This window comes from Empidonax traillii, unplaced genomic scaffold (genome assembly GCF_003031625.1).
Source record: "Empidonax traillii isolate 1590-97213 ecotype Southwest subspecies unplaced genomic scaffold, ASM303162v1 scaffold53:size2875158, whole genome shotgun sequence".
Lineage (NCBI taxonomy): Eukaryota > Metazoa > Chordata > Aves > Passeriformes > Tyrannidae > Empidonax > Empidonax traillii.
Window position 1 is genome coordinate 1,037,318 of NW_020955246.1, and position 23,868 is coordinate 1,061,185.

The window sequence follows — 23,868 nt, forward strand, 5'->3', positions numbered from 1 at the left end:
GGCTTCAAACACCTAATAATTCAAAGTGTGGTGTTTATAATTGTGCTTTGTTTTGAGGGTAAAGATTGAGTAATTTTGCTCTGGAACAATGTTTTTTTAAGTAGTAGTATTTTATCTGTTCAGTTCTAAGATTTTACTTATTTCTGTTCCATTTACCTGGATTTCAAGTGGTAGTTGTTTTTTATTCTAAATCATTAACTGAGAAATATTTACAATTGGAGTTCGTCTTAGAAAATATGCAGTAACTTACTGCTATGGATTTACCTTATTATCTGTTACTCATTCTGAGTATGGACTCTTAATCACCTGAGTTTTGAAAACTAATTCACATCTTTGCAAGAAGCAAAGTTGCCCATGATTCCACATCTAGCAGTCTGGATTCAAGGTTTTCCTTCTCTCTTGGAATTTGGGGCCTAAAAGTGATATATTTTGTCAGTTACAAGTGTGTGCATTACAAAACACTGCAATGAGTACTGTCACCATAGACCTGAGCTAATCCTAATTTACAGATTGATTGAAATACTTGCAGCTCTTGCTGTGAGAAACCAGCCCGTAGGTAACAAACTACCATGATTATGGCAAATGCAAGATTATACAATTTCTGTGTAGGCAACACTGAGATCTCAGTGCCATACTGAGGTGATGTGCAGATAGCTGGGGACTGTAGGCACTACAGATCTGTGTTGGGGTCTTCCAAGTCTCCAGAATTGCTGAAACAGATTGCCACAGTGGCAGACCGTGACTTAACACTTGGGATATCAATACCCTACATATAAAGAAAACTGAAATAACACTGTGAGTATTCTCTAATATAGTTTCTACAAATAGTACAATATCAGCAAGAGGAAATAAAAGAAGTTTTTCCATATGACTTTTACCTGGTAATGTTTCTGTTAAGTATTCGCATTAACTAACTGTTGTCCACTGTGGTTTAGTTTTGTAAATCCTGACAGCCAGTTATTGAGCAGCTGGGGCACAGAACTTATTACTGCCTTTTGACTCCAGATTCAAGAGTCTGAGTTAGGTATAAGGGACTTGATTAGCACGTGAGTGGGTGTGACCACATTTATGAAACTGAAAATGCACTCTTAGTAATAAAGAGGACCATCAGTGGGCTCAAATAGTATCTGCCGCTTCTCCTACTGAAAAAGAAGTATAAAAAATTCATTGTGAATGATTACTGTCTCTCATTACCTTCTAAATATCTGGAATGAGAATTTCCACACAGGGAGGGAGGCCCAATTCAGTAAAAGGTTGGTTTAGGGTGTAGATGTTTTTCATTACTAGCAACATTCTTATCTCCTTTCAATCTTTATGTGATATCGGTAAAGAAAGACTCAACACTCATGAAAGTAAATTAGAAAAGGTACTGTATGATTTCTGCTTTGGAAAATTGAGTTTGAAAATGGGACAGAGAATACTCATGTTTCCTGGAAATAAAAAAAGAAGTGAGGAGAAATTTCTGTTTATGTGCTTTTGATTTCTTAAAACCAGCTTGAGAAGTAGCAGTATTTTCAGTCTGGTCTTCACTTACCTCTAGGCTGTGCACTTCAGCTCCATGCCCTAACTCCAGCCTCAGTATTTCATGGCAGAATGTTCTTGTTATGATCCCAGTAGAAAAATGACTGATCGTAAACCCGGATTTGAACATCTGGGGATGGAAGGGTAGCCTCACAGAAGTAACTGAACAGATCAAGACGCAACTTAATACCTAACATAAAAGTTTCATTGATCTGGTAGAGAAACAGCAGAAGAGGGACTTGCATTTTTTATTAGTGAGTCTCATGTTATCTAGTTATATGTCAAATTTATTCCCCTGCTTAAATTAACACTTTAATATAGCCAGAGGACTTCAAAATTGAATTATTTTGAATCAGTTGAGTTATTCAAAGCAAACTTAGTTTCCTGAAAACATTGTTTCCTAAAATTTAATTGCATAGTCTCTAGAAGATGTTGAGATTTAGCACTAACTGCAATCTAACGATAGACTACAAAGTCAATTTGAATATCATTTATTGTAATTGAAAGTGATTATTGTTAGCAAGTAAAATGCAAAAGACAACATGCTTAGGTTTAGACAAATTGTGGTTAGTGGCAATTAATATACTGTTATCTAAATAAGTTGAAGTAGTTTGAAACTACCCAGATCCTGGAAATTAATAATCCTGTTTGAAAACACATTCAATATGATGAAAGCTGGGTTTAAAAAACATGGATATATTCTGTAGCTCAAATAAAGTGGTGGATCTGGGTTGTTGCAGCTGGAGCTATCCCATGTAGTTTCAAAACGTGAAGTGCAATGGTAAAAAAAAAAAAATTAAAAAAAAAAAACTGGCTTCTATAAGCTGATATTACTGATGGTGAAGGGTCTGCAGAGGAAGTCGTATGAGGAGCAACTGAGGTCACTTGGATTGTTCAACCTGGAAAAAAGGAGACTGAGGGGAGACTTCATTGCAGTTACTGCAGGAGGGACAGACACTGATCTCTTCTCTGTGGTGACCAATGACAAGACCTGAGGGAATGACCTGAAGTTGTGCTGGGAGGTTTAGACTGGATATTAGGAAGTTCTTCACCCAGAGGTCAGTTGGGCACTGGAGCAGGCTTCCCAGGGAAGTGGTCAGAGCACCAAGCCTGACAGAGTTCAAGAAGTGTTTGGCATGGTATGATCCTTGTTTAAATGTATATGATTTAGAAGATACTGAACAGTCTTATACTTTCTTCATTAAAGTGACTGAAATATTATCCTCCAAATTAAGCACTTTAGGTGATCAGTCACTTTCAGTAGATGAAAAAAGGGCAGTCTGCAGTATATCATGTCTTGTTTGTCCTAATATATCCAAGAGCAAGTGGGCTAAATATGAGCAAATGCACTGGTTTGTTCAAGGTACATTAGTGTTTAAACAGCTAGGAGAAAGCTCTTTAAGTTTAAAGATAGTAATAGCACACAAAAAGTGTTTCTAATCATTGATTAAACCAGACTAACAAATTCAAAGTTTTGGCCAGGAGAGTAATAAACTCCTAAACTTCCAGTTTTCTAAACTGATTAGTGAATGCAAGAAACTATTCTGCAGTGAACATCATTCAGTGTAGCAAAAGTAAAGAATGTTTGGGTTTTTGCCAAGCTATACATGTAACACAAAAATACCCATTTTAACAGCAGTTTCTGTATTTTTTTTATTCTTAAAAGTCAGTCATTCAGAAAATATACAGCTTTCTCCTTGCACAACTCAACGTCATGCTAAAGTCAGTTTGTTCTGTAATAAAAGTTGTTATAATATTCATGTTGATTCTGCACATATGAGTGAACTGCTACACTGAAAATAACTTGTACGATCAGTTCAGTTTACAAAACAAATAAAAATAAAAATATACCCCAAAACAAATATTCACGTTCCTTTTGTATATTGTATTGAAGTCCTGATGCAACTAATTATAAGAAGAAAACATTTACCCTTATGGAAGTCAGGTAAATCCTATGAAACTATAATGAAAAGCAGTCACACTTTTCTCTGAAAAGTGTAAATTATCCCTATTTACCGTATGTTTTTCCTTACTAAATTTAATAAATTTACACTTTGAATTTATTCAGAGGGGTGTTGGAGTATGGAGAAACAAACCTTATTTCTTTTAACACAGGTTCTCCAGGAGGTGAAATGTATGGATTAGAAAGCAGCAGTGGGACACAGAATTGGTTGTAAAGTCTCACTATATTTGCATTGTCATGAGGAAAAGCAAAATTTAACCAAGATTGCTTTAACATAGGTCATCCCATCATGAGCATACCCTCTCTCACCTATATATTCTTATGTGTGTAAGCATATCTATAAATATGCCCCTTTTTTTATGTTACTACAGCAATATATAAATCATCAGATTAGTGCTATCTCTAAGTTCATTCCTCAGGAATCTTTTCATATATCATTTATAAGCAAATTTAAGTTAAAAGACAGGTTAGAGAATTGGAAAATAAGTACTGGGTTGAAGTTGTCTGGCTGAAAATGTGTCATTTGTTATGAAGCTTACCTCCAGTCGCAGGTTGGTTTCGTTTTGTTTTCTTTTAGCAGTTGTCTATTCTACACTTTCTGCTTTTGGATTGTTTTAATAGCTAGATCAGCCTTGCTCTTTTGGAGGTCTAAAAGTGGGTAGCATGGAGATCAAACTGACTACTAATTTTTGGTGTCTTTTAACATACCCTGTCAGCAGAACCATTAGAGCTCAGCCATTAAAGCAGACCTCTCTGAAGATATTTTATGCCTCAGTGTAGCAAAGATAAGCAAGTACTAAAAATCTGGAAAGCTTCATCAAGACTTCAGTGGGGATAAATTCATTTCTGCCAAAACATTCTTTTTGGTTATCAGATATCAAAATGACCTGTTTCCTTGATTTCTTTTGCTACTTTTCTTTCCTTTACTGAAAAATAATCATTGTCACTCCAGAAAATTTGTTGAAGAATTTTTTTGTTGGCTGTTGGGGGCAGTTTTGGACAGAGAACAAAGTTTTCATAAGTTTCAACATTTCTGCTATAAAAATCAAGCTGAAATGTCTGCTTCAGTCCAGCTGAGAATATATCAATGATTTGGGTGAACTTGAAATGTTTTCTTTCATGTCATTTTTAATAAAGCAACAGCTGCAATCCTACAATGCTCTGCGTTTAGTGTGGATAGCTGTTGTGAATCTTGAGAATCATATCTCCCCCCCCACTCGTTTATAGTACTTCATTAGAGTTGAGGAAGTCTAACCACATTCCAACATGTTAAAAGAAAGAGGAGAGGGGTGTGGGGGATGCCATTTAATTCTGAAATATGCTTCAGCAAACTAAAATAAAAAATTTCTTCTTCAAAAATTTCAAGTGTTTCATCAGATCAAAAGTGACTAAATTTTAACGTTGCTATATCAAAACATAGTTGAGGTTTTTTGTTTTGGTAACCCCTGCATTTTAAGTCATATGTCAAATTGAAGGTTACAGCTTGAGTTTCTAGATTTCACTCAGCCAAGTAGTGAGTGGTACATTCTGCATCACTTCTCTTGTGTCTGAACAGTTGGGAATAACAAATGGAAAAGTAACTCCCTGGGACCAAGCTGAGTTTTGAGAGCATTACAGCAGAGTTTTGTTAGAAAAAGTACCACCTGAAAGATCCACCTGAGATCACCAAGTCACAAGTAACTAACTATGAAGAGGCATCTAATGGAATCCCTGACTGGTCAGAAAGGCCAATAATCCTCAGATCTGATTAGCAACTGGTAATTGCAATATTTTTTTAAGTCTGAAAGCAGCTTTTTTTTCTGTTGAATTTCTGGAAGTGCAGTACAAAGAAGCATTCATCACATGTTAAATCTGTTTCTGACAATCATACATCACAAATATAATTAATGATCAACTGTTATTTAGTAATTCTATATCACTTTGTTTGCATTTCCTCCCATTTCTGGTATTGATGTCAAATTGTGATATAGAAGACAAATAGAGTTGCTGGTCAATGAGTAAAATACATGCTGATATAATCAAAACGGCATAAGAACAGAGGATCCATTAAGTACAGATCATAATGTATGCCAGAAATTAAAATAAACAACTGTGAGATGCTTTAGTGTCATGAGAGAGTTCAGTGCATCTGTTTACCTTCCATTCACGTAAGGGAACCATGAATAAGATGGAATGCTTCAAAACAGGGAAAAATCTGGAATAGTAAAGAAGATTATATATTGAGAATTTTTTTTTTTCTTCTTTTTGAACTATTGCAAAAATTCCCTTGTCATCATGCTGGTCACCTTGCTTTTTCATATTGCATCCTGTGAACTGTCAGTTGACTGTCTTTGCTTTAATGGACAGAGCATTATTTATGAGGTACATTTTCTTCAATTGTATTTGGAAGGTCCCTATCATACAGTCCAATGCCTGCAACTCCTGATTGAATGGTCAATATTTCTTTATTTGTGTATGTTTTAGTGAGGTAATGGAAACCATTTTGCAGCCCACATGTTGTGAAAAAATACCACTTAATATAAACAGTACTGTGTAATATATGTGTGTGTGTGTGCACAATATCCTTAATGTTTATTTACTATTTTTTTAAGATACCATCTATTTTAATGGTTTTATTTTAAACCCATAAAGAGAGAAAATTATTGGAGTTATTGGCCTATCCTTAATATAGTCAATGAATTATTATATCTAGGCACAAAGTGGTAAGTAAAGATTTTTAGTCTGATCTCTGAGTTTCTTTATAGCTGTGAGTTTGTCAGACCTTTAGCAATACCCCAAGTCCAGGGCTGGGAGACTGTTGTTAATTTGGTCTAATGCACATGACAGAGCTTTTACATTAGTGCTATTTCTCTTTATTGCATTGTAGTGGAATTGTGTTTTAAAACCAGGCAAACTATTCATACTTTTATTGAATGGAATAATTTAATATAGAAATATTTTAGTCTGTTGACATTTCATCATCAAATAACAGTAAACATAATACACATTTCCCATAAGATCGTTCTTGAGCACCAAAGATTTACCCCTCACTTACTCTAAAAGTGGTGTTGGTGGGTTAGAGGCTGGACATGAGCCGGCAACATGCACTTGCAGCCCAGAAACCAGTTGTATGCTGTGCTGCATCCAAAGCAGCGTGGCCAGCAGGTTGAGGGAGGGGATTCTACCCCCCTACTCCACTCTGGTGAGACTCCTCCTGGACTACTGCATCCAGCTCTGTCCCAAACACAAGAGGGACACTGACCTGTTGGAGCAACTCCAGAGAAGGCTCACCAAGATGATTAGAGGGATGGATCACCTCTCCTATGAGGAAAGGCTGAAAGAATTGGGATTGTTCGGCCTGGAAAAGAGAAAGCTTTGGAGTGACCTAATTTCAGCCTTCCAGTGCCTGAGAGGAGCCTACAAGACAGATGGAGAGTAACTATTGAGAATGTAGCTGACAGGACAAGGGGGAATGGATTCAAACCAAAAAAGTAGGTTTAGATTAGATATTAGGGAGTTCTTTACTGTGAGGGTGGTGAGGCACTGGAACAGATTGTCCAGAGATGAATGCCCCATTCTTGGAAGTGTTCAAGGCCAGGTTGCATGGGACCTTGAGCAACCTGTCTAGTGAGAAGTGTCCTTGCCATGGCAGGGAGGTTGAACTGGATGACCTTTAAGGCTCCTTCCAACCTAAACCATTCTGTAATTCCATGGTTGTAATAACTGCGCTATGGGCAAGACATGAAAAAAAAAAATGTTTAAAGTGATCTTGTTAACATAGAGTAATAAGTCTGAAATATCCCAAAATAAGTTTGGTCTCTACTTCCAAATACTATTTTTTAAATTGGTGTTTAATTTTACAATTCATTGTTTTCATTTTAGTAATGAAAAAACCCCTATCTAGCTTCCCTTTCTGACAATCTCTTAAAATTATGTATTAGAATCTAATAGAATAATAAAAATGTAACATTTAAAGTTAAGTATTTTATTTATCTATAAGTTAGTCCAACTTGATAATTATGGATTTTTTCAGATAAATATGGAAACAGAATTTACAAAAGGTAAAGGATTTTCAAAGGTATTTTAATGTTAAAAATAAAAATATTTATTTTCAATTGAGAGCTTTCTATTTAAATTCACCCTTCTGATAAAATAGTTGAGTTTGTTTCTCTTGGATTTTGGAAAAATCCTAAGCATATGTAATATTTCACTAAGCTCTGGATACAAAATCAGGAAAGGTGGTTGCTCGCTCCTTATATTACTTATCTTAGACCATTTATATTTCTGAAATTTTGTGAACATTTAGGTGCCATCATTTGGTATCTGCTTATTTATTGTCGGTCTTTGTTGCAAGTTTGTTGGCAAGTACCACTTAATGCTGAATGAGGACAGTGGTTTAACTCTCCGCTTTTCTAACATCATGCATTTTGGATTTTTATTCTAATTATTGTCCAGATGTTTCACAACACACCTCTGCTTCATATATCTTTCTACATTTTTGTTTTCACGAAGACTAAATCTACCATGACACTATGGCATTTTCATCTCTCATGCCTCTTATTTTTTTAATTATTCCAATAACAGTGTAGTGGAAAGGATTCTTGTTAAAAGCAGTATATGGAAGTAGATAGAGGTGTTTCTTTCTTCGCACTTTGAATCTAATGCCTGACACTTTATAGCTCATCCTTACAATAAATATTTTTGTTCTGTAAGTGGCTGGACAGGTAAGACAAAGGAATTGAGTGTATACTTTCTTCTGGAATAGTTACCCTCTTTTTTCTCATTCACTTGGTAGGTGATTGTAAAGAAAATTACCACTGTGAGTGTCTCTGTAATTCAGTTTTAGACATGCTGAAGCATAAATTCACTTGCTATACAAACACAAAGTTAAGAACTGTAATAAAGTGTGTGCATAAAATGGGGTTTTTGCTGTCACATTTGATTCAGTTGCTATTGCTTTGTTCTGTTTTACTGTTAAGTTTAGCTCTGTTTGTAAGCAAAAAATGTTCAGCCCATTTTAACTGCAGGCAACTTTGTTGTAGGTGGTATACTCCACATGTCACCCTTAACTCTGCCAGGAAGTTTGTTTACGAGCACAACTTCTCCACTGAGAATTTTGTGCCTTCATTTACCATTAGATTTGCTATGGGCTTTATGAACTGTAGTATCCACACTGAGTCCACTTCACCAGGTGGGTCAGGGATGATATGGTCACCTGCTCCCAGGAACCTTTTATTAGCTATGTTCATTACAATCAGAACACTAAGAAGAATCATACATTCATGAAAACAAACAAACAAACAAACAAAAAACACACACACACAAAAAAAAAACCCAACTGCAATGGTATGGAATGGAGTATGTGACTGGCATGGATATTGCTTACAGATAATAAAATATTTTCTTCTTTTCTTCCTTAAAAACTAGGACAGGGAATTAGTGGTGGAGCTAAACTCAGAATTCTGAGATTTGGTGGTTGTTTCATTTCTTTCAATGTACCTTTGATTGTTCACTTTGCTTTAGGCTTGAGCATTAGACAGTAGTAACCTGGATAACACTTAACCAGAAGGGTTTGTGTGTATGTGTTGTAAAAACAAAAAATGAAATTATAAAGTTATATATACTTCTTCAATTAGAAAGGTTTGCTTGTTTTTATGTATTTTTAAACTTCCAAGTATAGAGAACCTTTGCAGTTTGAAAATGTTAACTTTCATAAAAATCAGACAAGCCATTATTATTTATGAAAACTTAATTATTAAGCTATGTCTGTAGGCAAATAAACATGGTTCAGATTCATATTGCTCATTTGAAAAAGAGATTTCCTTTTAATCTTACCTTTTTTAAAACTTTATTTTTCTGCATTCTGGATAACTTTCTGGTATCTTGTTTTATAAATACAGGTTATATTATACAGGCATTTGTCTTTGTTCCTCAGGTAGGGAAGAACATTTGGGTCTGTGTTTAATTTTGTTAGCAGTGGTGATATCAATTCAAATAGCTCGAGAGAGCATTTTGTATTACCAGATTTTGATACTACATTTAGAAATATGTCAGGTTTTCTCACGGTGTCTAGTCCCCAGCTGTGATAAACACTGTTTGTTAAACTTAGTTCTAACCTGTTTGTTAAACTTACCAAGTGTGATTTTAAAATCATTTCAAGTGTTTTGATCCCACTAGCCTCACTGGAAGCTTTTTCTAGACCCAGCACATCAGTCGCCCTGGTGGATGGAGGACAATTACACCTCTCCTCAGTCTTTGCCCTCCTAGACTGGAAAGACCAAACTCATCTAGTCTTCCCTATGAACAACTGTTCTTTTTCCTGGACATTGCAGTAGCCTTACTTCATATCTGGCTGTTATATGTCTTTCTGGTCTGTGTACAACTTCCAGATGAGGACTAAGCAAGTGTTTAAGGGAATACAGTATTTCTAGATTTTTTGCTGAAAATCTCTATCCTCCTCTCAGGATTATTTTACCCTTTCCTTAGCTGCATCACTCTGTGTCCCTTTAGTGATCAACTGTTACAGAGATTGATCCCTCCTTCCTCTGGGAAAGCAAAGGGAAATATGATTTCTTTATCTCAGGCTTTATGTGTAGGTTTTGAAATGAACTGTAGCAATATTTTGGGCATGTTACTGTGAAATTGCAGATCATGTACAAAAGTCAGAATAGTTACCTGCAGTAAAAAAGTAAATAACTTAAACAATGACTAAAAAGTGTTTGGTTTAGTTTCTGGATCTTTACTGTTTAAGACATCAAACGTTCTTAGATTGGTCATGGCTGCCAGACAGAGATATCAAAAAGTAAAAACTTATTTGCACCACATCTGCTCTTTTATTAGATTTTTTTTTTAATTTAGATTTATTATACTTGTTTATTAGACACAAGGAAGAATAACCCATGGGCCAGTACAGGCTGAGGACTGACCTGCTGGAAAGTAGCTCTAAAGGGCCTGGGGATTCTGGTGAACAACAAGCTGTCCATGAGCCAGCAGTGTGCCCTTGTGGCCAAGAAGACCAGTGAGGTGCCTTAGGAAGAGCATTGCCATCAGGCTGAGGGAGGTGATCCTGCCCCTCGGCTAAGCCCCAGTGAGGTGCATCTGGAGTGCTGTGTCCAGTTCTGAGCTTCTCAGTGCAAGAGAGACATGGAGCTCCTCGAGCAGGTCCAGCAGAGGGCTACAAAGATGACTAAGAGACTGGAGCATCTCCCTTATGAGGAAAGGCTGAGGGAGCTGGGCCTGTTCAACCTCGAGAAGAGAAGACTGAGAGGGGACCTCATCAATGTCTAAATATCTAATGGAGGATGCCAGGAGGTTGGAGCCGGGCTCTTGGTTGTGCTGAGCAACAGGACAAGAGGCAACAGGCAGAAACTGATGCACAGGAAGTTCCACCTGAATATGAGGAAGAACTTCTTTACTGTGCAGTAAAGAAAAACTGGAACAGGTTGTCCAGAGAGGCTATGGAGTCTTCCTACTGGAGATATTCAAGAACCTGCTGGATGCAATCCTGTGCAGTGTTCTCTAGGATGACCCTTCATGAGTAAGGAGGTTGGACATAAATATTAGACAATCTCACAACTCCTGCAGTATATAAGTAAGATATTCTGCAAGTGCACAATTTTCCTGAAATGCTCATGGGGGAAAAAAATCAGGTTTTATTCATAGTTTCTTATAGTCATGGGACAGACTTTTCTGCAAAGTAAACCAATCTGAAAGCATTCATATATTTTACCCACGCTGATGACATGTTTCTGCCTATATTACCTCACAGCATGTCACAAGACATCACTACATGCTACTGAGTTATATTTCATTTATTCCAGAATCTCATCAAGTCACTACAGTATAAGTATATAAAAAATTAAAAAATCACTCAGTACCACAAAGCTCTTTAAAGTTAGATTTCCATAAATTTGCGCAGTACTAAATATTGGTAGTGTTAAGTAAATGAGATCAAGTAAGTACATTAAAGTGGAAACATTACTTAAGCAAATAGAAGCTGTTCTATACTGTTCTATAACATTTCTATCTTTTTTTATGTGGTCTGACTTGATTTTTTTTTTTTAATTAAAAATGGTTCAAAAGTGCCTGTAGGTAAACAAGAAATCATAAATTAATTCTTAATTCTTATTTTTGCTGGTTCAGCTGGAATGATAGTTCTCTTAATCTCCTGAATTTACCATTTTTCTGCTGTTGCCATAGTGAAATCAGGTAGAGCAAGCAAAGCTGTACTTTTTCTTCTCTTTGAACTTAACTAAAAATAATGCCTAATCTATTGGTATGGCTTTAGAAATAGCTTTTAAACATGTTAATGTGGATTTAGCAGCTGTGGAACTGAGAGATATTTTGATCTCAAATGGGAAGTCCTTTTTACCCTCAGCAAAAATGCAGTACCTGTGCAAGTTTTACTTTAGCAGTTCATCCTGGTGCTTTAGGCCTAGGGAGACTTGACGGAAAAAAAAATGGATGTGCCTGCATTGATTTATACATCTTGCTGTCAGGTACTTCTGAGCAGGGAAGGAGTTTGGTGCAGTTGGTATTTGTGACTGGGCAGCTTGTTTTTGTAACCAGGGCAGAACATACCATACTATTTCAAGTGGTAGTCAGTTTGCCCCTCTGTAGCCTGATGGAAATAGCTTTGTCATTGGGGAATTCTGCATAGCAGACTTTGTACTGAAAAGATATGAATCACTGAGGTCTTGGTTCGGAAAAGGTCTGAATCACTGAGGATTCATCTCATTCTTTAGGAAGATAATGCCAGACTTAGGTGTATTTGTATTGTAATGAGGTAATATATAGTATGTAATTGAGGTGTACTAGTCTGTTGTGCACATGCCTACCTCCAAGTCAATTCACTTACTTCAAACTGTGTCAAAGTTACCTTAAGTGTAGAAATGCTGATTTGTAAAAAATGCGATACCTCAAAGGTACAGAAAGACACTTTCAAAGCTTTGGCAAAAGTCAGTAGTTGGTATGGAGATATCCTAGAAGTAGATGGAAATAGTTAAAATTGCCTAAGTGTTCACTGACTGTTTAATGAGGTAGTTGTTCTCTCTTTCCTCTTATTTATTGACTCTATTTTCCTCTTTTTTATGTGTGCTTTTGGGGTTTAATTGGCCGGGGAGGGGGGGGGGTGTATGCCTTCCAGCAAACGATGGTCTTAGCTTGACCAGACAGGAAGATCCCCTGACCCCCTTTTTTTGCAAGAGTGCTGTAAACTGAGGGGACTGACAAGAAAAATATCTTAACTATCTTTTATTGTCTATATTGGTCTTCCATTACTTGGTTCAAGTTGAAGGTGTCATTCACATCTTCAACATATTCAGTGATCTGTGCTGAGGCTGCAGCAGATGGAAACCTTATGTCAGCACCTCTCCTTAAGCTGCATTATGGCTGTTCCTGACAAGTGGATTTCTGTGAGAGACAGCTTTCTTGAGAGGTTTCTGTAGAAGTACACCAACCATGGAGTTCAGGAACCATTTTTAACTACCGTCTTTCATTATATTTTGAACACGTGGCATGCTATGACATTGCATTTAAAAATACAGGGAGAACACTAGAAAATAAGCACTTAAAATAAAATAAATAAAAAAAAACAGGCACACAAAAAAAAATGCAATTTTTAGCAGACAAGGGAGAGGCAAAGACAGCTGCTCACAAGGGATACTAATCTTATCAGTTAATGTACTTACTCTGAGCTTTTAGGCAGTGTAAGAACCGAAAAACAGCAAAGTGGCTGTGCTCGGGTGGAAGTTAACCAAGTCTCAGAAAGTTTAGTACAACTGGTTGTTTGTGATGTTCCAAGCTGGTTACTCAAATTTAATTTGTCTTTCCAGGGAAAAGTTGTGTTTATTTTTCTTCTTGTTGTTGCTTTTATTTTCTATTAGTTTTGCTTTTGTCTTAAAGGGGTCAGGAATTGAACAGGACTAGCAGCTCAATAACTCACACTTTTTCTGTTCTGTTTAAAATGAGCTGCTGGTGCTATCTTTGATGCCTTTAGAAGTCTGTCAGACAACAATATTCCTTTGTCTAGCAATCTATCAATTGCATGTCAAAGAATTAAGAAAGAAAGAAAGAAACAAAACATGGGAATATGTAGTCCAACTTGTCTATGACTATTTTCAACATGTAATTGTATGAGGGAAAATGTTAATACCATGCTACTTTTGTTGTGCTGCAGACTTCTTCCTCAGGTCTTATCAGATGTGGATGGTAATGTCACTGGCTAACTTGACTAATCTACTGTTGCTTTTAAACCTTCACAAGCAATAACATTTTCCTCTGATTCTTCCTCTCCCTCCGTCTGGGCTCACTTACATGTCCATGAACATTTTTATGTCTTCCTTTTGGAAAAGACTTCTGTACCTTGATGGTGATCCCAGAAAGGTTTGGTGTATAGTATGCAAAGAAAGCTGAAATTAAATTGTTTCTAGTGTTAGTACGTACTAAAAAGGAACAAATAACTTGTAAATAAATCTAAAGAGCATTAATTTTTCAGAACGTGCATGCAATAGAGCTCTGTGCATGTGTGTGTGTGTGTGTGTGTGTGTGTGTGTTGGTGTGTGTAAATAATGGAGACAGAAGGCAAAAAAGGGAAACAGATTTCTTTGCACATCCCCAATTATGCACTTATTTACACGATGATGAAAGTAACATTTCTACTCATTGCCTTGGTGGTCTCCTAAAGTCTCTGGAACAGTCTCCAGCTTTCACCATATGAAAATATCTCTTCTGGGAGACTGGAGATTTTGCAGGTGATACTTAAGACTCGAGTATCTCAGAGCACACTCGTTTTCTAAGTAACAACTAAATCCCAAGTTATTTTCAAATATGAAGTTTGACAGGACCAACTCAGATTGAACAGACACTGGCTATATGACATAAGAAATAAGTGAGTGCCAGGCACAAGTGAAGTTTGCCAGTGAATTACAAAGGCAACAGGAATATTCAAGGTCAGTGAAAGTGTTTGCTTTTGTTCTGAGTGGGCAGCAGGTGCCATAGTAATGGGCAGCAGACATATCACTTCCTTTTTCAACTGTTCCCTGCTTAATACAAATAAGTGACTTACATTTTGGGAGATAGTAAATTTAAGTATAGCATCACACATAAAATGCTTCTACCTGTCAGTTATACACAATAGTGTGTTTGGTAGTTAACTGCTAAGCAACACTGTGTGGAGATACTCAGTGTGATTTACTATCCAGTCTTGGACTAACTCCCTGGTCTGGAAAGCTGGAAGCACAGATGAGCTGTCCTTCATTTGTTAATCATCTGTTACATTGTGGGTTTTTATTGTATATTTGTGTATAAGCATTTTGAGGTACAGAATTTTCTAGTAATTAATTCAAAATGTCTTGAGATAGATTTAATACTGGCTCCGAGATTTCTACTCAGCAAATGGTAAGCACACAGATATCTAGTGCCTTTATGGACATTTTTGCTATCAAAATTTGCTGAACAACTTTTCTGATTAGTTTGGTTATGTTTTACAACAATTTTAAACCGAAAATCAATTGCTGTGAGAGCAGTTCTACCTCCTCTGTTAAATGCACTTTTGACATATCCTGTCGTTCCAGCGAGTGCTGACACCAGATCAACAGCTACACAGAAAGAAAGGATTGCTGCAAACTATGAGGCACTCATAGATTATTCAAATATCGTCTTGCGCTGGCCTTAGGATGGCCTGTTACTTCCAACCCTAAAAATAAACAACTGTTAATCACCTAGTGGCAACATGAGTTGACCAGCAGTTGTGGCTGCCTGGACTTTCATCTAACAGTACTCAGAAGCTTTTCTCATGTTTTCTGTCACCCAGGATAAGAGGTAGTTTTCAGCCAAGCATTCCTTTGGGAAGGCTGCTGTGAGTTTAACAAAATGTTTGAAATAACCTCAGTAACTCCTCAACACTGATCCATAACTTCAAATGTGCAGAATCAAACAATAGCAGCCTTGCATTGGCAGTCTCCAGAGAAATAACTAACGACATAAGGTTTTCTAAGGGAGACTAAGTAACAAGCAAGTGCCTCAGGAAGCACCATTCCTTGCCTGGATTTAATCAGAAAGCAGTGCTTTCAGCAACAGTGTGTGCAGTAGTTCTGCAATGCAAACAACCATCTTTCTTCCCTGTTTTTTCAAAAGGCAGAAACATTCTTGCAGTGTCTTAACTGGTAAATAAAAGTAGCACAACTTAAAATAGAAGCAGCATAGCTTTAGTCCTCAAATTGCATGTTGTAAAATGGAAGTGTTGCTGCTTTGAACAGGAACACATTAATGGACTTGTAAAACAGTGGACAATAAAACAATGTTCTAACCCTGTATTACGAAAGACAAATATGTCGATGCCGCACCTAATACAGGATAGAATATTAGACTTTATCCATCAGAATGGAATTTATGAAGCTTCAGAAAAAGAAGATATAGAACATTTTTCTTATATTGTGCCTTTCAGATTTGAGATTTTTTTTTTGGTTGAGCTTCTTTTGGTTAATTATGACCATCATCCAGGGTGCCTGAAGTCACTTTGCTCTGTACTGAGATGGTTAACTGATGTAGAATCCTTGTATTTCTGGGAATCTTGGACCTATCTCCACAGTACCAAGTAAGGTATGGGAATGCTGCGTATCATCTTCTTTAGAAAGATACAGGAATTATTTTCCCAGGCAGCCAAAATGCACTGTTTTCCAAGATGCATCCTGAAATGATCCCATCTAAAGCCAGAAGAAGCCAACAGTATGCACTTACAGCTAAGAAGACCAATCACATCCTGGGCTGCATCCAAAGCAGCATGGCCAGCAGGGTGAGGGAGGGCATTCTGCCTCTCTGCTCTGCCTTTGTGAGACCCCACCTGGAGCATTGCATCCAGCTCTGGCATCCCCAGCACAAGAGAGATGTGGACCTGTTAGAGTGAGTCAGGAATAAACAGAGGGATGGAGCACCTCTCCAATGAGGACAGCCTGAGATAGTTGGGGTTGTTAAGCTTGGAGAAGAGAAGGCTCTGGGGAGACTTCATTGCAGCCTTCCAGTATCTAAAAGGAGGTTATAAAAAGGAGGCAGAGGGGATTTTCTTACAGGTAGATAGTGACAAGGGGCACAAGTTTTAAACTAAAAGAGGACATGTTTGGATGAGATGTTAGGAAAAAACTCTTTATTCAGAGGGTGGTGAGGCACTGGAATGGGTTACTTAGAGAGGCTGTGGATGCCCAAACCCTGAAAGTGTTCAAGGTCAGGTTTGACGGAGCCCTGAGCAACCTGATCTAGTGGTTGGCATCCCTGCCCATAGCAGGGAGCTTGGAACTAGGTGATCTTTAAGATCCCTTCCAACCCAAACCATTCTATGATTCTTAAGATAAAACTCTGTCCATTGTTTCCATGAAACAGCCCATCAGTATGAGGATTAACAATTTCTTTTCTGAGATGTTGATGTGAGTAAATTAACCATGTTGATTTTCAGTACATCAGCCCAATTCTGCAGTGCAAGCATAGGGTCACCTTATAATCTGTCTTTAAAGCACAAATCCTTACAATCTGATGCACAAAGAATGCATCACCTGATTTTGAACATGCTGAGACTGGAAGTAAAAAACTGTTTTACGTTAAGTACTCACAAGCACTTTGAGAGTTGAGCATCTGGAATACTGCTAACAGACAACAAAATAATATATTTCAGTAGAAGTTAGGACATGAACCAACAAAACCTGAGAGATTCAAAGTTCACTAAAGGCTCTCTTCTCTTAATGAAAAGCTGCCTTGAGCCAGAATGTGTTTTCTTTCTCACTCACTGCATCAGTCTTCACTTGGAAAGCCTTGATCCTTGTAAATCGCTGTAACCTCAATGTTATTTAATCATAGTTTTTAGACGTTAATTTCCATGAGAACTGTATTAAAAAAAAAGCCTAACTTGTCACTGAGGATTATAAAAATCCTTTCTTTGCCTGGAGAACAGTACTCAAATCTGAATGAATAAGTGCAAGTGAAGAATGTGTTTCGACAGTTTGTTTATTAAAAATGTATTATGCAGCTAAAAGTTATATTGTATTTATAATATTTTAATGACAGTGACTTGCAGAGTTTCTGGTGCAGTCTATTAATATGCATTTAAAAACTGTGGTATTCAAAATTCTAAAATATTTTAAATGCTCCCTTATGTCCACATAAATATCCCTTGCTTTGTTTTTATTTCTCCAAATGCTGAAAGAAATTAAATCATATTAGAAGCCTGATGAAATGCTGCTATTTGATTGAAGCCTTAACAGTCTCATTGCAGAGATAAAAAGACAGCTAGTGTAAGAAAAAGCTCATTAAGATTTAATCATATCCAAGTGAGGTGTAACTATAGAGAAAGAGACCTGATATTAGTTTCCATCCACTTTTTTTTTCTCCTGACAACTCTTAACTTTCACATCAACTGCATATAACATCAGTGTCTGGCATTCTTGGAAATGCCTATGTTTCTCAGCCCAAGAGAAATTCCAGCTTTTGAGTCACAGCCTCCTTGGAAATGGGAGTCTCATAGAATATTAATAGACTAATTTTTTTCTTGTCTTCAGTAAAAACAAGATTTCCCCCAACTACTGTGGTAACATCAAAGCTTAGAGCAGATTAGGTTTTACTTCTTAATTTTACCTTAAGCAGCATAAACTGGATGCCTGGATCCTTGAAACATATTATGTTGCTAATTTCTGTGTGTGAGGCTTGATCTAGTGCTTGTTAGTACCATGGACAAGTTTTGTATTATCCTAAAAGGCATGTTACCAGAACGTATTAAACTTTCTTGAACCACATTTGCAAGCAAATTTATTTTTGTGCTGTTGCTACTGCAGGAAGAAAGTGTTAAGTAGCTTAAGGGAGTTGGACATGAAAATAAAGCAAAAACTATAATTCAGTTGCTTGATTTTAATAAGTATTGGGGTATTTTTACCTTTCAACCAGATTTGGTGAAGTCAGAGTGATATGGTGCCGTGTGTGTGTCACTGGATCGCAGAAACGTGTGGCGGGTTTGAAAATTGACATGGATAATAAAGCCCCACCATTACCTTTAAACTGTGTTCAGAGTTTTAAAATAAAAAATGTGCTGTCTTCATACACAAGCACCTTTATTCAATTTTAAAACTCTGTATAAATGAACAGTAGAAAAAAATCTGTTGTTGTACACTGTTCTGAATTGGGATTGTAGTAGGTGTTTAAGTGGAAAATTTCTTTCTAATTGAAGTAAGTTTCTGAGCAGTGGCTGATAAATGTTTGCCAAGATATATGATGTTGTGTCATCAGCAGCAGTAAACTAGTCTAGACGTAAGGAAGTTGGCTCACTGATGCCAATTGACCTTACTCAAAAATGTGGTCTGTGGTTGTTGCCTACAAGCCTAGTTCTGCCAGTTTCTAAATTTCCTCCACTAACACAAATGAGACTTCTACAAGTACACTAAAATAAAGTTGAGAATCCTTTAACAGTAAACTTATTAGATATTATGGTGGGGGGTAATTATTTTATCTTCAAGATTTATTAGTACTACAAGTAAAACCTGTTTACTCACACCTGTGATTCTGAAGAACCATGTTAAATTGACTCAGAATGTAATAATTTATTTGTGAACTTTTGTAATTCCTCTTTCACAGGAAATACATGGTGATGTGCAAATGGTAATGCTCTGATTTGCTTCATATTTAAAAAGAAAATCAAGAAAACAAAGCCAGGTTTTTAACTGACATTGAAAAGGGAGGGAGACCAAAATGCAGTCCTTCCAAGACACATTCAGGTGTCACGTTCATAATTAAAATCACCAACCAGGTAGACTGTTATGCTTTCATACCATTAATACTTGGCTTAATCTGTTTGATAAACTATTTGTTTAAATGCATGCATATTAGAAATAAAAAATTATATACCAGCATTTTATTATGAGAGTCTCTTGGAATTCAAATTATTTACATTATGCTGAGATGCATAAAACCCATCTGTAACAAATAGACTAAGTGAAGTGAACATTTGTATAAAAACAAGTACAAGTTGTTTTACATTTCTTTTCAGTATCAAGCAGTGTGTTGAAAATGCATTTTTTATAAAACCACATGCAAGGCTTTTTGATGGTGAAAAAATGGTCTCACAATAGCCACATGTTTAGGCAAATCCTTAGAAGCTAGTATGGACCCCACACAGACGTTCCAGAAGAAAAGATGTTATTATAAAGTAGTTTTTCTTGAGTGAAGTAGAATATGTGTGAATCTACTAGGCTCACTTCATATTTATTGATAAATAAATAAAAGTCTTCTTTCTATTCTAGCACAAAACTGGTTCAGCTGGAGGGCAAGTTAAATCCAGATTCACATTTTATTTAGTTATTTTCTTTCCTCTTTTTTTTTTTTTTTTTTTTTTTTTTTTTTTTTTTTTTTTTTTTTTTTTTTTTTTAATGACTCCTTGTTTGGTTTGTTGTTGTTTTCTCAAGAAAAATACCCATTTGGCTTTGGGTTATCAGATTTTTACCTTCCTGGCTTTTCAGCATATCTCTGTGAAACTCCTTTCCAAGACAAACCCCAGTGTCCCAGGATTACTGATGTACTTCTTTAACTATGGGTTCTTTCAAAATTTGTGTCATTAAACCAGTACAAGAGTTCCTCTGAACAATCTGAAATTAGTGCAACCCTGACTTATTTAGAGCAGATTTAAATTGTACTTACATGGTCAGATGTAAATTTTATTTAAAGAACTTGTTGAGCCTGAAACTATATTTAACTGTACTCAAACTTTATTTTACTATCTCCATTATCTATCTCAAATGATTCAGTTGATTCTTGAAAAGACACTGTCTTCTGCCTTTAGTGCTTAGACTAAATGTAGTCTTCTATATAAAGCCTAAATCAGGCCTAAACTAATTTGCAAGTTTTTGTAATCCTGCTATGGTCTTGCCATGCCTTGGGGTCATAAACCTCCCTGCTCCCTTTTGGCACTTCTGATACTCAGACCCCAAGTACAGCTGAGTTGGCTTTGTAGTCACAACTTCTAATGTCAAAACTAGACAGTGACTATACCAGGATTTATATGATGGTAACTACCTATTTATTGGTTGATTTTTAAGTAAACTGATGTAACCTGTGTGGATAACTTCCACTTGCTATGTTTATTATGTTCTGAAGGAAGCCTACCTCTGTATTTACTGCTTATTCTATTTTGGCTGCATGGAATTAACCAAACCTTAGTGACTTGGATTTCCATTCAGCTTTAAGAAAAAAATCCTTATAAAAGTAAAGTTTTAAAAGCACTAGTTTCGCTGGAATAGCTGAATCTACAGTTTTGTGTAACTTTTGGATACATTCCTTAGGCTTTTCAGGCTAAGAACTAAAGAAAGACGGGAGGAAAAATTAAAGTACATTATCAGGAATTTATTCAGTTTTTCTGAGCAAGAAGAAAATGCATAGGAGTCCAGTAGTTTATTACATTCTAAGGTAGATTTTCAGTTTAAGCTTAAACCATCTCCAGTGTGTCTTTCATATGAAATAACCTGGCCTATCTTGTATCTATATAGTTTTAGAACCAATTGGTACATTCAAAGTTTTTGTCTCCTCCATGGAGCTACTGGATGTGTCCTCTTTCCATAGCAATACCAAGTGAGCATTCTGTTATTTAAGTAGGTTCATTCTCGTGTGGAAACCACGGTTATTCACTAGCTTCTTAAATGTTACAAATGATGCCAGAAGTCATTTTGTTGCCTGATTTTCGGTCGTCGTGGTGTCATATCCAGATTATCGAAGGAGTCAAATAAAAAAGGATAGTTCTTACTTTAAGTTAACCTTCCCTACCTCATCCCCTTTCACAAAAAGGTTAAATGTCGTTTCAGATTAAGGCAGCAGTAATTAACCAGTGGCATTGTTTGTGATTTGCCAACTCTGGGCGTTAATGAGAGAGAAATTAGCACTTAGCAGCAGGAGTTCCTGATAGTCAGTTGCAAATGCTTAAAGTGCCAACAAGTTAATTTTGGTCTTAAGTAGTGCACTTAAGTGCTTTTAAACAAAATTGTGGTGTGGTTTTTTATGTTATCGTACACCAGTTGTGTGCTATAGAGCTATAATAGAAGGAATGACACAAAAGGGTTGAAAAAAGTGCAACCTAGGCACCACAGGGCAAACAGTTTTGCTATAATACCGCAGTCAAAAGCAGGATCTATGGATATTTTCACGCTAAAGATGTACTTGCTCCTGCCATTAACAATCTACAGGTGTTCTTGTATACAAATTTTATTACCAAATTTGGCATTTTTGAACATAATTTTTTAAATGCCTCAAAAATGAGGTGAGGTGAGGTGATTTGCTGGGAGGACGTAAATTAGCCTTTTGAGGTGTCTCAAAATAGTAATTTTATTTAAAATTACAATTTCAAAAAAAACCCTAAGACATTACTTAAGCACAGTGCCACACAGATTTTATGATGAATGGAGGATTCAGACTGCCACACAGCAAAATGAGCCCTTCCAAACTTGGGTGAGCAGCTGCTCATTAGCATAAGGATTTTACCTGGCACATGTGCTCCCAATGAGTAACTACTTGTACACATTTCATAGTTTCTGCCTTGCACAAAGTAGCCCATTAGAAATTCAGTCTGCTCCCTATCTTCCGGGGATTTTTGCTTTTAAAATAACTTTGGTTAGTGCGTAAGTACATCCCCACCCAATTATCCCATTTCTGTGTTTGCTTGATGTGGGAACAGATACACAGTCTGTGAAATAACAAAAGTAAGGGTCCATCCAGCATCAGCAAACTGCTGTCTCTCACCAAAGGCTGGGAGCATCAGTCCTTGGCTCCTCCTTGCTCCTGCTAGGCTATCTGGCCTCCCCAGTACAGTGAGGTTCTATGTCTTGGCCCCATGTGAACTTGAACAAAGGACAATACCCTTGGAGACAGTAGAGGTTGAAGTTGTTGGCCAGCCAGAGAAAACGTAGGAATTGCGTGCAGGCAGCATTGTCCTTCTGCTTTAGCCACTTTTTAGTCTGAGCTGGATTTATTGCCAAACGTGTAAGGATGTGTTATCTAGTGTAGCCAGATTTGTCAGAGTTATAACCTTTCAACTTTCAAATACCATCTTTCAGTTGCAAATAGCACATTTGCCGTTGTGGCCTCAGTTGTCCTTAGGGGTAATTTACTCTGCCGCCGAACTGTGGCCACTTCGAGGTTGAGGAGCAGTAGCCATAGACAATGTTACAATGCTCTGGAGCAGTTTCGCGCAAGAGACTACTGTATCTAATTGAAACTGCAGGAGGAAGTCACCGGGGTTTCTCCTTCCTTTGATGCCTATTCCATTAAATAAGCACATCGAATAGAGTTTTCCCCCCACTGCTGGAAAGCAACCACCCTCATGAAGCCAGTCCAGCACTACCCATGGCTTTGAGTGCTTGTATTTTCTGCTCCAGGGACATTTAGGTTACCGTAGCTCCTCCCATCAAATTTTTATTATAATTAAACATTAACAAAAATTGTCTACCATATTGCTTGAGTCCTGAGCACGGCTTTGCATATAAACCATTACATGACATTCTATTGAACTTTTTCTTGTACAGACGGTATCTAGCAGCTCATCCTGCACTGTTGGTTTTGGCAAGTTCACTACAGCATATAATAAATCAAGGAAGAAAAAGCTTTTTGGCCTAATGTTGTACAGACTGCTGTAATGTTAGACTACAGAAAGCAGTTCTGTTTTTAGACATCCTTTTACTAACCCAACATTCATAATTTATGATTCCACTGTAAAATTCCTGCAACACTACACCAGAAGTAGTGCTGCCCTTTAATTAAGTGCTCTCAGTAGGAAAAACGTGAAACTGATGTGCAAAACATATCACAGTACACAGTGATTGATAGTGATTACTTCTTTATGAACCCAGCCTGAAGGTCTGAACTTCCTGATGGGTAAAATAGTCCATGGGGCTACTTCCTGAGTTTGCCTAGTGGGGATCAGTCAGAGTTAGCAATATCTGAGGAATTCCTGAGGCACATTTCAGAGACATTACAGCACAAACTTTCTGTTTCTTCTGAATTGTGTTTTACGTTAATAATTGCCTGAATAATAGCTCATTGTAGAGATTATATTTTAAGGATTCATTGTTATCTTCATGGTATTATAATTTGCATGAACTGAAACATGCATAAACTCTTGTGTTTTTAATGTCTACACCCCTAAATTGAAAAAAGCTGAGTGCATGGGAAGACATTTCTATATATATCAAAGTTATTGAATGTTATTTAATACATAGCTGTTTTTTTGCTGATATGTGCAGAGTGTTCAAAGGAAAAAAAAATACTGATGTGGATTGTTTGAGTCTCTAAATAGCATTTTTATTCATGGAATCAGGTATTATCGACATCTATCAATTGAACATCAGTCAAACTTCAAAAACTAGATGGACATCAAATACTCACTGCAATTC

The 23,868-nt window shown here is 36.8% G+C and overlaps 1 protein-coding gene across 5 annotated transcripts in view; it reads left to right on the plus strand.

Moving 5' to 3' along the window:
* The window catches only part of CUNH15orf41 (chromosome unknown C15orf41 homolog), a 122,480-nt gene that overhangs the window by 97,393 nt on the left and 1,219 nt on the right, over nucleotides 1-23,868 (plus strand). The window lies entirely within an intron of this gene.